Source organism: Manis pentadactyla, chromosome 5 (genome assembly GCF_030020395.1).
Source record: "Manis pentadactyla isolate mManPen7 chromosome 5, mManPen7.hap1, whole genome shotgun sequence".
Taxonomy (NCBI): domain Eukaryota; kingdom Metazoa; phylum Chordata; class Mammalia; order Pholidota; family Manidae; genus Manis; species Manis pentadactyla.
This window is the reverse complement of record NC_080023.1, coordinates 87,554,285-87,568,305: the sequence shown is the minus strand read 5'-3', so window position 1 is coordinate 87,568,305 and position 14,021 is coordinate 87,554,285. Positions and strand designations below refer to the sequence as shown.

The following is a 14,021-nucleotide window of genomic DNA, read 5'->3' as shown; positions in this document are numbered from 1 at the left end:
ACTTCTTAAAAAGTATTGCAAGTAAAGAAAATCTATTTATTTGGGAGCTAAGCAGAATACTGGAAATAATCCAAGCTGCTTCCCCTCCTGGGAATAAGTGAGGTACTGGTGGTATAACCAAACAGAACTCCCCTGGCAGATGTTCTTACAAAATTCCCATGAAAGGACTTCTTTGAAGGGAAGGAGTAGGGAAGAAGGTATGGAGAGGAGGAGGTATTCCAACAAGAGCATGATACTTGTTATTTGAATCAATTCCCCCAGTGTCCTTGTCTTTATATGTAATAAAAATTAAAAATTAAAATTAAAAAATAATTTGAAATTCTCAGAAATCTGCTGATGCCACTAGCTCTGATTTTTAACCCCTCCACTACATCTGAGCCAAAATGTGTTACCCTCAGTTCTCCTCTTTTCCACCACATATTCAGGGACTGTATCTGTCAAATCTTTCTCCTAAATTTTTCTGAATCCTTCTATGTATTTTACTTATACTTTCTTCCCCTAGTGAAAGATACTATTATATCCCTTTTGGGTTCCTCCACCCAATTCCAACATGTGTGGGGAGGGAGGAGCACTTCCCACACACCACAAAATTCTCAAACACTAGCTGGATATCTTAAAATTCAACTCAATTCTGACACGAACTACATGGAGGTAACATCAGATGACACTGGTTAAGGATTCACTTACTGCTACAGAACTGCCCTCCCCACCCCACTTCAGATGTCAGTTGCAAGCCCAGATTATCAGCTGTGCTTCCGATCAACTGGCTGTAGATTGGAGGTTCCAGTGACCCCCCAATCCTTGGATTTCAGGTTCTAGTTGCAAGCTCAGGTTTCTACCTGTACTTCTGACTGACTGGCTATATAGATCAGAGGTTCCCACAACCTCCTTTATCAGTTCCATTAATTTGTTCAAGTGGCTCACAATACTCAGTGAAACATTTTACTTACTAGATTGTTGGTCTATTGTAAAAGGATATAAACTCAGGAGCAGCCAGATGGAAGAGATGCATAGGGCAAGTTGTGTGGGAAGAGGCACAGCACCCGTGCCCTCTCCAGGGGAGCCACTCTTCCAAAGCTCCTCCTCATGTTCACTAACCCAGAAGCGCTCTGAACCCTGTCCTTGTGAGGTTTCATGGAGACTTCATTACATCGGCATGATTGATTAACTAATTGGCCATTGACTGAACTCAATTTCCAGCCACTCCCTCCTCCTGGAGGTTAGCGCCTCCTCAGGTCACCCAAGGGCCTTTCAAATGTCACCTCATCAACATGACAAGACACCTTCAATGCTCTGTCACTTAGGAAGCCCAAGGGTTTGAAGAGCTCTGTGTCAGAAACAGGTACAAAGACCAAATATTTATTTCTTATTATAATTTGCAATATCTCACCTGGATTTCTGCAATATCCTTCTAACTGCTCCTCCTTGTCGGATCTTGGCTCCCTGCTAAATTATCCTCCATATTATATCCAAAGAACTCCTTCCCACAGATCATCACTCCAGCCCCTCAGTGTCATTTAACCTAAAGATCTAAACCCTTACCATGATTTATAAGACTATATGATCTGGATCTTGCCTGCCTTTTCAGATTCATCTGTCTCTTCCTTCCATGCTTTAGCTGCCACTGGTCATCATTTAGTTCCTTGAACACACAGACACTGTGTTTGTTCTTTTGTCTCAGGTCCTTTGTATAGATGGGTCCATCTCTTGGAAATAAGACTTTTCTAGGGCTGGTGTTTGTGGTCGTTTCAGCTATGTCTGTGTGTTTTACGGGCCTCTGCTTAAATGCTGTTCCCCAGGTAAGACTGTTCCAATCCCATAGTTTACATTATTTACCGTGTTATAAACTTCCTTAATCCCTTATCTTTTCTAAAGCATGTACATTTCACGTAGACATGAATTGGGACTAAGATGGTCACTTCAATATTGCCTTAATTGTTAACTTTGAGGGCTTAATCAAAACTAGCCAAATAAATGTTAAAAATTAATTCAAGAAACAAACGTAAAAATCCTTTTTCCTTACCACAGACTACCGCAGAGCTTCAACACTCTAAGGGTCATTTCTTCTGCATTAGTGTAGTTGAGCAACATCACACCCCACTACTGTTCCAAAGAGCTATGGCAAAGTAAGGGAAAAGTTAGTATCTAGTAGGGGACCAGCTACTTCAACTGCAGTCCAAGGCAGTGAGGAGACGAGATGATCACAGAGCCAAAGAAAGCAGGCCAAGATCTGGCACAGGCCAACACAGCCATTATGAATTAGCAGTCATGCCAGGGTGCATGGACCTAATCCAGAAGAGATGTGTGATACTTCCTGACTACTCAGTTCATAATGTACAAGTACTTTGGAAAGGACTGGAGTAATTCTGAGCCCATAAAAACAAGAAACAACCCAGTGTGAGTGATTACTCACAACATGACTTCATCTAAGGGCAGGAAAAATTTGACTTGCATTTTCCTATGATTTGGCAGTATAAACTTGGAGAGCCTATTTTTATTCTTATTCCACTTGCCTTGTAGTTTCTGGAAAGGTAATTTCTCCCAGATTCTGGCAATAAGTTGGCTGTCATTTTTAGTTCCTAGTTCTCAGGGTAGTGTGTTTTTTAAGTTTTTTCTCTATCACTGCCACTTTAGGTAAAAGTTAGGTGAAATTGCATTTGGCAGAATTAATGGTTATTGTTTTTATTGTATTCATTATATAAGCAATATAGATTCACTGCACAAATTTTGAGAATAAAATAAATGAAAGGTAAATAAAAATTACTTCTAATGCTACCACCAATGGTTACCATTCTTAATATTTTAACATACCTGTTTTACCAGAAACACTTGGAGAGAATGTATTTATAAAAGTCCCATCTGAGACCATTAGGCAAAATACACGAAGAACTCTTAAAAATCAAAAATAAGAAAACAACCCAATAAAAAATTGGGCAAAAGACCTGAACAGATACCTAGTCAGAAAAGACATACAGATGGCAAATAAGCATATGAGAAGATACTCATATCATATATCATTAGGGAATTGGAAATTATAACAATGAGATACTACTACACATCTATTATAATAGCCAAAATTCAAACCACTGACCATAATGAATGCTGGAAAGGATGTGGAGCAGCATGAACTTTCGTTCACTGCTGGGATAAATGCAAAATGATATAGCCACTTTGGAAGACAGTTTGGCAGTTTCTTGTAAACCTAAACACATTCTTACCATGCAGTTCAGCTGTCACACTTAGTATGACCCAAAGGAACTGAAAATTTATGTCCACACAAAAACTTTCAAACTGATGTTTACAGCAGTTTTATTCAAAACTGCCAAAACTTGAAAGCAATCAAGATGTCCTTCAGTAGGTGAATGGATAAATAAACTGTGGTACGTCCAGATAATGGACTATTATTCAATGTTCAAAAGAAATGAGCTACCAAACCATGAAAAGACATGGAGGAAACTTAAATGCATATTATTAAGTGAAAGAAGTCAAATTTGAAAAGGCCACAAACTGTTTGATTCCAACTATATGATATTCTGGAAAAGGCAAAAACATGGAGATAGTAAAAAGATCAGTGGGTTTTAGGGTTTAGGGATGGGGAGAGATGAATTGTTAGAGCACAGGGGACTTTCAGGACAGTGAATTTATTCTGTAAGATATGATGACAGATATGTGATATTATACATTTATCCAAACTCAGAGAATGTATACCACCAAGAGTGAACCATACTGTAAACCACAGGCTTTGGGTGATAATTATGTGTAATGTATGTTCATCAACTGTTACAAATTTACCACTGTGGTGTGTGTGTGGGATATTGGTAGTGGGGAAGGCTGTGAATATGCACGGGCAGAAGGTATATGGGAAAATATCTGTACCTTCCACTGAATTGCATTATACAGCTAAAACTACCCCCAAAAATAAAGTCTATTTAAAAAAAAAGAAGAAGAGGAAATGAAGTTCTGAAATGTGCGACAACATAGGTGAACCTTGAAAATACTATACTAAGTGAATAAAAACAGGCACAAAAGGGCAAATATTGTATTGTTCCAGTTACATGAAATATCTAAAATAAGTAAATTCATACTGACAGAAAGTAGATTAGCAGTTATTAGGGACTGAGGGGAAAAGGAAAAGGGAAGTTACTGCTTACTGGGTATGCAGTTTCTGTTTGGAGCAATGGAAAAGTTAAAATAGTGATAATGATTGCCCAACACTGTGAATGTAACTAATGCCATTACATTGTACACTTAAAAATGGTTAAAATGGCAATTTTTATGTTGTATATATTTTAGCACAACAAAATTTAAAAAACAATTTGAATGGCCACAAGAGGGACAGTTCAGCCTCCAACATGCAATGTAGAATTATTCAGCAAGATAATACCATAAGGAAGATAACACTTTCCTAGGAAGGAATTTTAATTCTCTCTGTCTTGTATGTTTGTACTGTGGTATAACATTTAAGAGTATGGCTTGATCAATTTTAACAAGCACATACACTCTGTAAATATCACCCAAACTATATTAAATTCATATTTATTATATGAAAATAAATACATAAATTACATTAAAATATCAAAATTATATTAAACATTTCCGTTAAAAATTTCTTTCTGAAACTTTCTGAACACCACCTCCAGAAGCAACCACTGTTCTTATTTTAATTACAATTGCCTTAAATATTCTTTCAACAACCTCAACAGCATAACAGTAACAAACTGTATTTGAACGTCATTAAGGCAAGAGGGAGTCTGGAATAAAAAGATAAGCTGTAAAGAAGTCAAAGAAAAGCCCACCCACCTACCCTTTGATGGTCCAGGGGCAATACTGACCTGGGATGTAGCGCAATAAAGTGCACTTGATGTACGAATGGGGCCGAGGAGAGGGAAGCACTGAAGTTAGCTCTTCTCATCTACTGCAATATATGAGTACATGTCATACCTAGAATAGAAATAGCTCAGAGCCTGGTGGCTTGTCAAGTGCAGGATAACTAAATAAAATGCATCTACAAAAGGCTACTGACAGGACTGCCACAGCCAAGGAAATGCGCTTGGCCCGAGGGGACCTGTAGGGCTACCGGAGCCAGCATAATGCCCAGTGAGCTAAGGAGGTTGAGAGGAAATACCATCAAGCCGAGATAAACCAGAACACAAGCGAGAGAGCCCCATGCTTCGCCAACAAACAGCTGCAAAGCAGAATGTTCCGGGTGCACAGAGGCACTATCCTTGAGAAGAGCAGGTGCCAGCCAACATTTACCCAAGAAGAACATGAGGGCTCTGAGAAGGGAGGCTTCTGCTTTGTGCTGCAAACCCACTTAAGTATTTCTCTCCTTCCAGTCACCCAAGTATCTTTTAGGGTAAGAAGGTGCCAAAGACATCTATCTGGGACACTGTCTAAAGGAGTATTTGAATCATTGGCTGCAGATTCGACATTTAGTTTAATCATGTCCCCTGCTATCCAGTGACAGGGGTGGGGGCAGGGGCAGCCTGAAGGAAGGCCAGACTAGTGAGTGACAAAAATTAGAAGAGTTATGTTTTCTGTGAACATCTGGATAGCTATGTGAGTTGAATTTGTGGCCTGTTGCCAATGCAATAAAGGGTCAGATTGAATAAAATTATGAACTATGTCTAAAAATTGGAATCACATTTAGCAAAGATGATATTACCAAAGCTTATTCACCTCTCACAAAGATGAATTACTTAAATTATTCTTATGCTTTTTTCTGGACTAATGTTCTATAGAAATGTTACATATTCTTACCATTCTTAGACTTATTCCTTGGTTATTTTCACTTAACTTAATGCAGTGAAGGTTTTACATGTTTAAATACTCTTTAAAAATATCTTTTTAAATATCTGTACAAAATTCAAATGGATTTACTGAAATTAGTTTACATGTTCTCCTCTATTTGGATATGAAATTAAGTTTTGCAATTATAGGAATAATAAAAATGTGTAGCCAGTTTGTTCTATATCTCTAAATACTAATTTAGTATGTTTTTACTAAAATTGGAATTTGTGAGTCAAAATAGATGAAGATTTTAAAAGTTAACATATACTGTCAAATTTCTTTCCAAAATCCCTGTGAAAATTTACACAGCTACTAGTAAGAAAAAAAGTGTCAATCATAAAGAGTATTTTTGCCAGGATTAAATAACATCATTCTGAATCTTTCTAATTTGACAGGTCAAACATTGTACCATCTTTAATCAGAATTTTTTTATTATCACTGAGCAGTAAGATGATAGTTACTAGAAGGCACCAGTAAAGACCTACTTTCAGGACCTGGAAATACTAAGGATCACTTAAAACTGGATTATCGGTTCTGGATTTTAATCTAATATGGTGTAGGCCTCTCTAATTAGGAGGACATGCATGCTGTGGCCACATTTCATAAAGCAGACTATTTTTTGAAGTCTAACATTCATTGCTCCAGATTCTAGGTCATTTAATGATACCATTTTTAAAACACAGGGCTTGGTTTATTTGAATTATCTATCTTTTGTAATAGTTTGAATATTACTATTATTTTATTCAGATACTTATTTTTTAAGGTCAGCTATGTTCCAGACACTAAGCTATTTGAAATGCCAGACACGGCCTCTGTTTTTCACAATCTTAGGGGGGTAGGAGGAAGTAGGAGACCTATCAATATATAGTCAACTAAAAATTCTCTCAATATTCACTGGAAGTAAAGAGAGTTATGTATAAGGATTCATAATAGAACAATGAATTTTGGACCTCAAGAGGGAGGTTTTAGAAGTCTCCAGTACCTCTAAATCCTCAGTATACAGTAGATTTCTTGACACAAAGATGATATCACACATAGTCCATAGTTCCCTGTTCAGATAGCATTTGCTGACAATAGGGGTGAATATCAAGCATTTTGTTAATATGTTCACAAATAAAAATATTTATACATTGCTAACATGTATATGAGTAATAATTATTGTCAATAGGCGCACATATCAATTATTAACATGCACACAAATAATAACATTCGCTATCATACAGGTACACCTATTGGGGGACCTCCCTCATTCCAAAATTGACCATGGAGAAAATCCAAATGCAATTTTTTGAGGGACAACTTGAGTTTATCAGCTTTTGGGGGTATTTATTTACGTGGAGAGAGATTTAAAGATTCATGAATTACAAAAACCATAATTTATATTTTATGTACAAGTTTATTTACCCCCTCACAAATATCTCTAATATTAGTGACTTGTTTTTTATCATTAAAGCCATGTTTGATGGTGCATTATCCAGAGCACTTTGTTTTTGCTTCTACCTTGCTTGGATCATTTTTTAGTTTGTCTGCATTTATTGCTGGAAACTTTATTCCAGGCCACAGAACCCATTCTCATTATTCTAAGGGATCTGCCTGTGCATATGACCGATAGGTGTATATTTATGATTTCTGCAGTACACTAATTGCATCTTTTATTTCAACCTTTTTGAAAAAGGGTATCAAGTTCTTCAGATTTTAGGTCATATCTCAGGAATAAAATGAATAATAACTACATTCACATTAAATTTCTTATTTCTTTTCTTCCCTCTGTCTGTCTCTCTCTCCCCCTTTTAAACCAATGCCATCAGGGAGACTATAAGTATCCAAAACTCTCATTGACTGAATTTTCATGCTTAGTTGTCTTCAATAAACAAGACTTTACTTTCAAAATAAAGTAAAAAAAAGTATGTTGCAATACTAAGAGCTTCATAAGGATTTTGATATCAGATGGTTTCCCCTTTACAACTTATCAATTTGGGGAAAATTTTGCCTTAAGTTAAGATTTAAAATACTCTTCTGCATGGGGAAGATAAAAATTGAAATTGGCCTTTAAGTGTAGATTAAGCAGGAATTTTTCAAGTAGGTAATAGCAATTCAGGAACAGAGATTTGTAAATTTGTGTTCTGTTCAGGTATTGGGACTAGTCAAACAGGGAGGAGGCATAGGGCATTGTATCAAACAAAAGTGTTGAAAGTGACAGTGTGAAGGGTTTTGATGTTTGTTATCATCGACTAGCTTTTCTCAAAATTTTTCAAGTATGAAAAATGGAAATGATATACATCTTGCTACAAATTCCAGACTGTAACTCCTTGAAAGAAAGAAAGACCTTTTGTGTCTGCTGAACTGATGAATTAACTAGATATTTTTTGGTCCTCACTTTTGGTTATTGTTTCTGTGTCTCTGACAAAGTTTTATATCTTTAAGACACATATTTCCCCCAAACTTTAAATCTCCTGCACTCACATCAGTGGAAAGTGAAAGTACTTACCCAATATCTTCTCCTATTTTAAAGCCTTTAAGCTCATAACCTGTGTGCTCAATCAAGGATGTTAATTGTGTGAGAATAGGAAATTGGCATTTTCCTGAGCTGATATTCCATTAGATCTTAGCGTAAATGAATGAAAAGGGTGGAGAATGACCTAAAAATGTAGATTAGATTTGTCTGGAAAGGTAATGAGCTTCTAAGTGAACATAAGCTAAATTCAGATACCTAAAAAAAATGGAAAGGAGCCAGTTTTCAGCTCTCATTACCAAAACTTTGTATGGCTCCAATCTTTATGCATTTGATGCTGCAACACGTCTTTTCTCACATATCTTGGTGTCTTCTGATTTAAAAAAATAAAAGTCCCCCAAATTTTATATAGTCTGTCATAGGAAATTCAGAAAAGAGTGTCTTCATCTTATCTTAAGTATATCTAATTTCGTGTTTAAACTACTAGCAACTAATTCTACAAGTGATACAGTATGGGAGGAACGTACATATTTTGAAAAAAAGAATGATGAATAATTATGGTCATGAATTTAATATATAAAATGTTATTCTATTCAATGTAAAAACAGACTACTTTTTATTTTTCAAATATTTAAGGACACTGATAAGAATAAAAATTAGAAGCTTAGATTAATGTTAAGTAAAAAAATTACCCTTCGAAATAGATTTTAATAGGCTTTACATACTAATGTCTTTGAAGAATATATGAAAAAAATAACTCAATATATACTAATAAAAAGAATATTTCAGTAGAGCTATAGATAACAGCTTGTATTATTCAAGCAGTACTTAACACAGGATTCTATAAAGTATTAGCACAATCATAAAATTTGGACAGTCCTGTATAGTTTATTGTTTATAAGAATAAAATTAAGTTTTGCACAAAAGACCCAGAAGTTAAGACCAAGACATATTTTTTAATAACTGATTTAGTTATTATAAACAAGGCTCTGCTGGTTCTTGAAGGAAGTGGGGTGTTAATGCAACCTAAATCAGAGGAAGACTGAAGGTCTACTGTTGTCCATTCCATTTGAATGTGACCTGTTTGTTATTCTGTTTTTTTGGTAGGGATAAATAAAATGCTCTCACTAAATCAGTGATCCTATGAGTCATAATGGAGTTCCATTGAATCTGAGGGTCCACATATTCTGGCCACTTTGGACTCTTTAATGCAAGGGACTGATCCTTACTGTTGTATGAAACTAGGGTTGCTACTACAGAATGACAGCAGGGAAGAGTATGTCTGGAGCTGTGCAAAATCACAGAAGCTTCTCTTGTTTCTGTGTTCAGTGATTAACACAGGAAGGGCAGTTAGTTACAGCAATGTGTGGCCAGATAAGGACAAAGCAACCAAGAGCTCAGACTCTTCAGACATGAAGATCTGGCTCACCATACAGTGGAAGCAACCCAGTCTAGCCAAAGGGCTGGCTGGGTGTTGGGGAAATCTGTGTGGTTGAAGCAGTGAGGTAATAGATATCAGTTATGGCCTCAGGACCAATTGCCATAAGACAGACTATAACTTTACCCACTTAACTTCCTTACTTTTTTAAAAAAATTTTCTCAGAGTTTTTGACCAGCGTCATTTTGAAGAGTCAGTAGCAAAATGGTTTTAATGTATAGCATGAGTAGATCTGAGCAGTGCAAGGAGTTGTCTAAAAAATGCACATTCTTATAAAAAAAAAGAACAATGTTCCTTTCCCCACACAGCTTACATGTTAGCAGAGAAAGGCATGACTGTTATTTATGTAGCAGATAAGCTTCACGAAGTAGAATTTTTTTTCTACTAGATCCTAACTATGGGCATATGATTGTCACTTAATATTTTCAGAATAAATGCATATTGATACTTTCCCATTTATAACCTTCCTATAGCTTTATATTATTTTAAAAATAAAATCCACAAGCTCCCAATAATGGTGCAAGAGATCCAAAATGATCTAATAGTTGCTTACTTTCCAAAATCATGCTTTCTCTCTTTCACATACATGCACACACACATCTCTATCATTATCTCTCCCTGTTTTTGTTCACTTACACTGGCTCTTTTTTTTTTTAATCCTCAAACACACCAACTTGCTTCAAAGTCAAAGCCTTTATATATATGTATGCTGTTAGGTTAGGTATATTGGATATGTGAAGGTATGTTATATTTTATATATTTTTTATGTTATGATTAAATTCTATTTCATGATTAATAAAATTATTACAAAATGCTGGTCATGAGGAAGTAGTATTGAGTCTAACAGTACGAGAACCATTAATAAGAGAAAGAACCTTCTTGATAGTGATGTGGTTTTTCAAAATGGTCAATAAGTATTAGTGATATTCCTCAAAAAATGAACTACAATTTCCCTTGATTTATAAGGCAGTGTCATGCCTGTAAAAATTCTACAGATATTTAATCCATGCCAAAGATACTTTGAGTTTATAGGTATAGTATCATTATGTTCTTGGCTCAGATTTACTTCTAGGCCCAGATAATGATGGTATGTCATCTACAGGTGTGTCTATGAGGGCATTTAAAAGTCGTAAGGAATGTGACACAATTCACTGTGCAGGCTGCTCACATACTGCAGAATGGCCACCATGCCAGGCCTCTGTCCACTTGGTAACCAGGAGTGCTGCTCTCCAAGACCAGCGACAAAAAAAGACACCCCCTAAGAGGCAGACCCCTTTGGATATTTATTACCCAGTTGATGCATTGGCTCTTTTTTTCTTTATCTTTGCAGGTCTCTGCCCAAATTTGTAACCCAGAAATGTGGCCATATGGTGAAATGAACTAACTAAGCTATGGGTTATGAAAAATACCTCGCTTTATTTCTAAAATAGGAATATAGATTCAATATAGGTTTGATATAGATCAAATAAATGGCCAGTCTAAATGCAAGTGAGAGAATTTAGTGAAAAGAAAGTGGCCAAAATGGTACATTCTTTCTATACCCAATTTGGTGAGTTTTTGTCATGAAAGGAGTTGAATTGTGTCAAATGCTTTTCTGCATATATGAAAATGATCATGACTTTTATCTTTCCATCTATTAATGTGATGTATCACATGTATTGATTTGCACATGTTGTGCCAACCGTTCATTCCAGGGATGAATCCCATGTGATTATGGTATATGAGCCTTTTAATGTGCTGTTGAATTCAGTTTGCTTGTATTTTGTTGAGAATTTTTGCATCTCTATTAGTTATGGCCTATAGCTTTCTTTCCTTTGGGGTTTCCTTATCTGGTTTTGTTATCACAAGTATTATTAAATATTTCTGTATATTTCACAGACTTTATATTATACACAGACTGTATATTTCAAGACAAGGACAAACTAGAGAGCAATTCCTTATATAGAGAGTTGGAGCACATGACATTTAAGATACACTCTAAACTGGCATGGGGAATTTCTACTGATTTCAAGTACAAGAATACGTGCTCAAAAATGCAGAAGCCTTTATTTATTTCACAAGAAGTAGTAAGACTGAGGTAGAGAAAGAGAAAGAAAGTAAAAGCAGATAGGCTGAATGCTGCTTTTAGCCTTGACAATCTCACTGCTGGGTGTGGGTCAGAATTTCATGTACTTAAACCACATGGTAAGTTGCTCTGAGGAAGATCTATGATGCATAACTTGTTGTAAATCCTCCACCTGCTGCCTAGAAAAATATAACCTAATAAAAACTGCTTGATATGTAATTTGACACCCCATTGCTTAATTGCAGATAGAGAATAAATGGATAGGAGCAGATTACTATTATTTAAATTTATTAAGCATCCACAGTGTATCTGTTATTCTATGAACCATGGATGAATCCCCCCCTTCTTACTTTCAAACTTTGATTTCAGTCAAAATTATGTGCACATACAGAATACTTTTAAAAATATCATCTATGCTATGCACTTAAGTCATATCTGTATCTATAGACATAAATATACATACAGACACATATAAAGTAGTATATGTATAGAATATAAAGTGTATACATTTTATTAGTATGGATATGCAAAGTATACATTTAAAAAATACCACCCTATGTTGTACACCTATATATGTTGTACATTCAAGCTCTTCTCTAATGCACACACACACATTTTTGCTTTAATAAGAATTATGACCAAAAGAATGACTAAATAAGTGGTAGCAAGTGTAGGTAATTAGAACTGAGGACAACCAATGGAGCAACGGAGCTGACACTAGGAAGTAAGAGAGGAAAGAATGTAAGGAATCTGCTTCTCTCCAAACTCTAACCAATTAATATTAATTAATTCCCCTAGCCACCACAGGACTCTTATTTCAGGCTGCATATATGTATATGCATGTATAATATTTCATTTTGTTGGAGAAAGTAGCTTAATGTAGAAAGGGCAAAAGGAATCTGAAATGTCAGGGTTGAGGAGTGACCATTTCTTTAGGGATTCAGTTAATATGTAGGAGACTAAGTGATTGGTGTGATAAAAACTGGAAGGAAGGGAATTAAAAGGGTAAAAGCTTATCTTATGACAGAATGGTGTGATGTAAGTGAAAACTCTTCTGTAGTACCATATTTTTGGTTTGTGAATTTGTTTCCTATCACCCAAGTTTCTTTGTTCACCATTATCGTCATTACTGATAAACCAAAGAATGACCACAGCTGCAGGCCTATGCGGTACGCTGGTCCCCACACACTGTCATAAAGCTTGCATATGAACACAAACACACATGCTCACACCCAGACATGTGCACAATCATCACTTCCATTTCCAGCACTTTCCTCTGAGAGGGCTACTTCTTTCTATGTTATTTCTAATAAAGTCAACTCCATATTTGCTGAGCACCTACACTATATATACCACATATTAATTAAGGCCTTAGGATATAAAGAAGAACATAAGAAAAATGATAAAAAGCCCCTGCCTGTGAGGAGCTCATAGTAAAAAGAGGACACAGAAATACTAACAAAGGATTTGAGGGGCACAGTAAGAAGAGTATATATAAAGTACTTTGGAGGACACAAGTGATCACTTCTTTCTGCCCAGCACTTAGAGACACTCTCCTCTGATGCATAAGTCAAATCATTCCTCAGTGAGCAGTATAAGGAACAACTTACACAGTTTATGAAGCCCTTTCAGGTGATACTGGTGTACAAACTACTTATTTAGCAACTAACCATGGATTCCCTCATGATACTTACTGCATCATTATTTTGCATGGTTCGCTATACTATCGTCTGTATTTATGCCCCATCTCCCCAACAAATGGAACTATAGCAAGCACCTTATGTCTTATAATCAGCCATTTAATTATTGACTTTCCTTCAGTTGTAAAACAGAAATGCCTTTATTCCTCCCATTCTCAGTTAGGGACCTCCCTAACTGAGACCCCTAAAGCACTTCATTAATACCCTTAAGAATTTATCACTTTTCTTTTTAATTGAGGTTTGTATATGTGACTTCTCCAGACTGAATATCTTTAAACAAGGGACAGGGTCTTATGCCAAATGGCAGAAATTTAGCAAATCAAATATTGGATGCCCAGTTAAAATTGAATTCAGATAGACACTAATTTTTAATAAAAGTATATTCCAAATATTGTATGAACATACTTATATGCTTATATATTTATACTTATACCAATACTTTATACTTATACCAATACCTATATATTTATGCTCATATCAAAAAATATTCATTGCTTATCTGAAATACTAAGTGTCCTATATTTGCTTATCTGAAATACTGGGTGTCCTTTATTTTATGTCAACCCTACATATGGA

General features: G+C 35.7%; 1 long non-coding RNA gene across 1 annotated transcript in view; it reads right to left on the bottom strand.

The window, feature by feature from the left end:
* Positions 1–4,861, bottom strand: part of LOC118925685 (uncharacterized) — a 159,291-nt gene extending 154,430 nt beyond the window's left edge. The window contains exon 1 of the long non-coding RNA XR_008997813.1: positions 4,805–4,861. This is a non-coding gene — a long non-coding RNA (uncharacterized LOC118925685). The remainder of the gene's footprint in view (positions 1–4,804) is intronic.
* Positions 4,862–14,021: the final 9,160 nt, after the last annotated feature.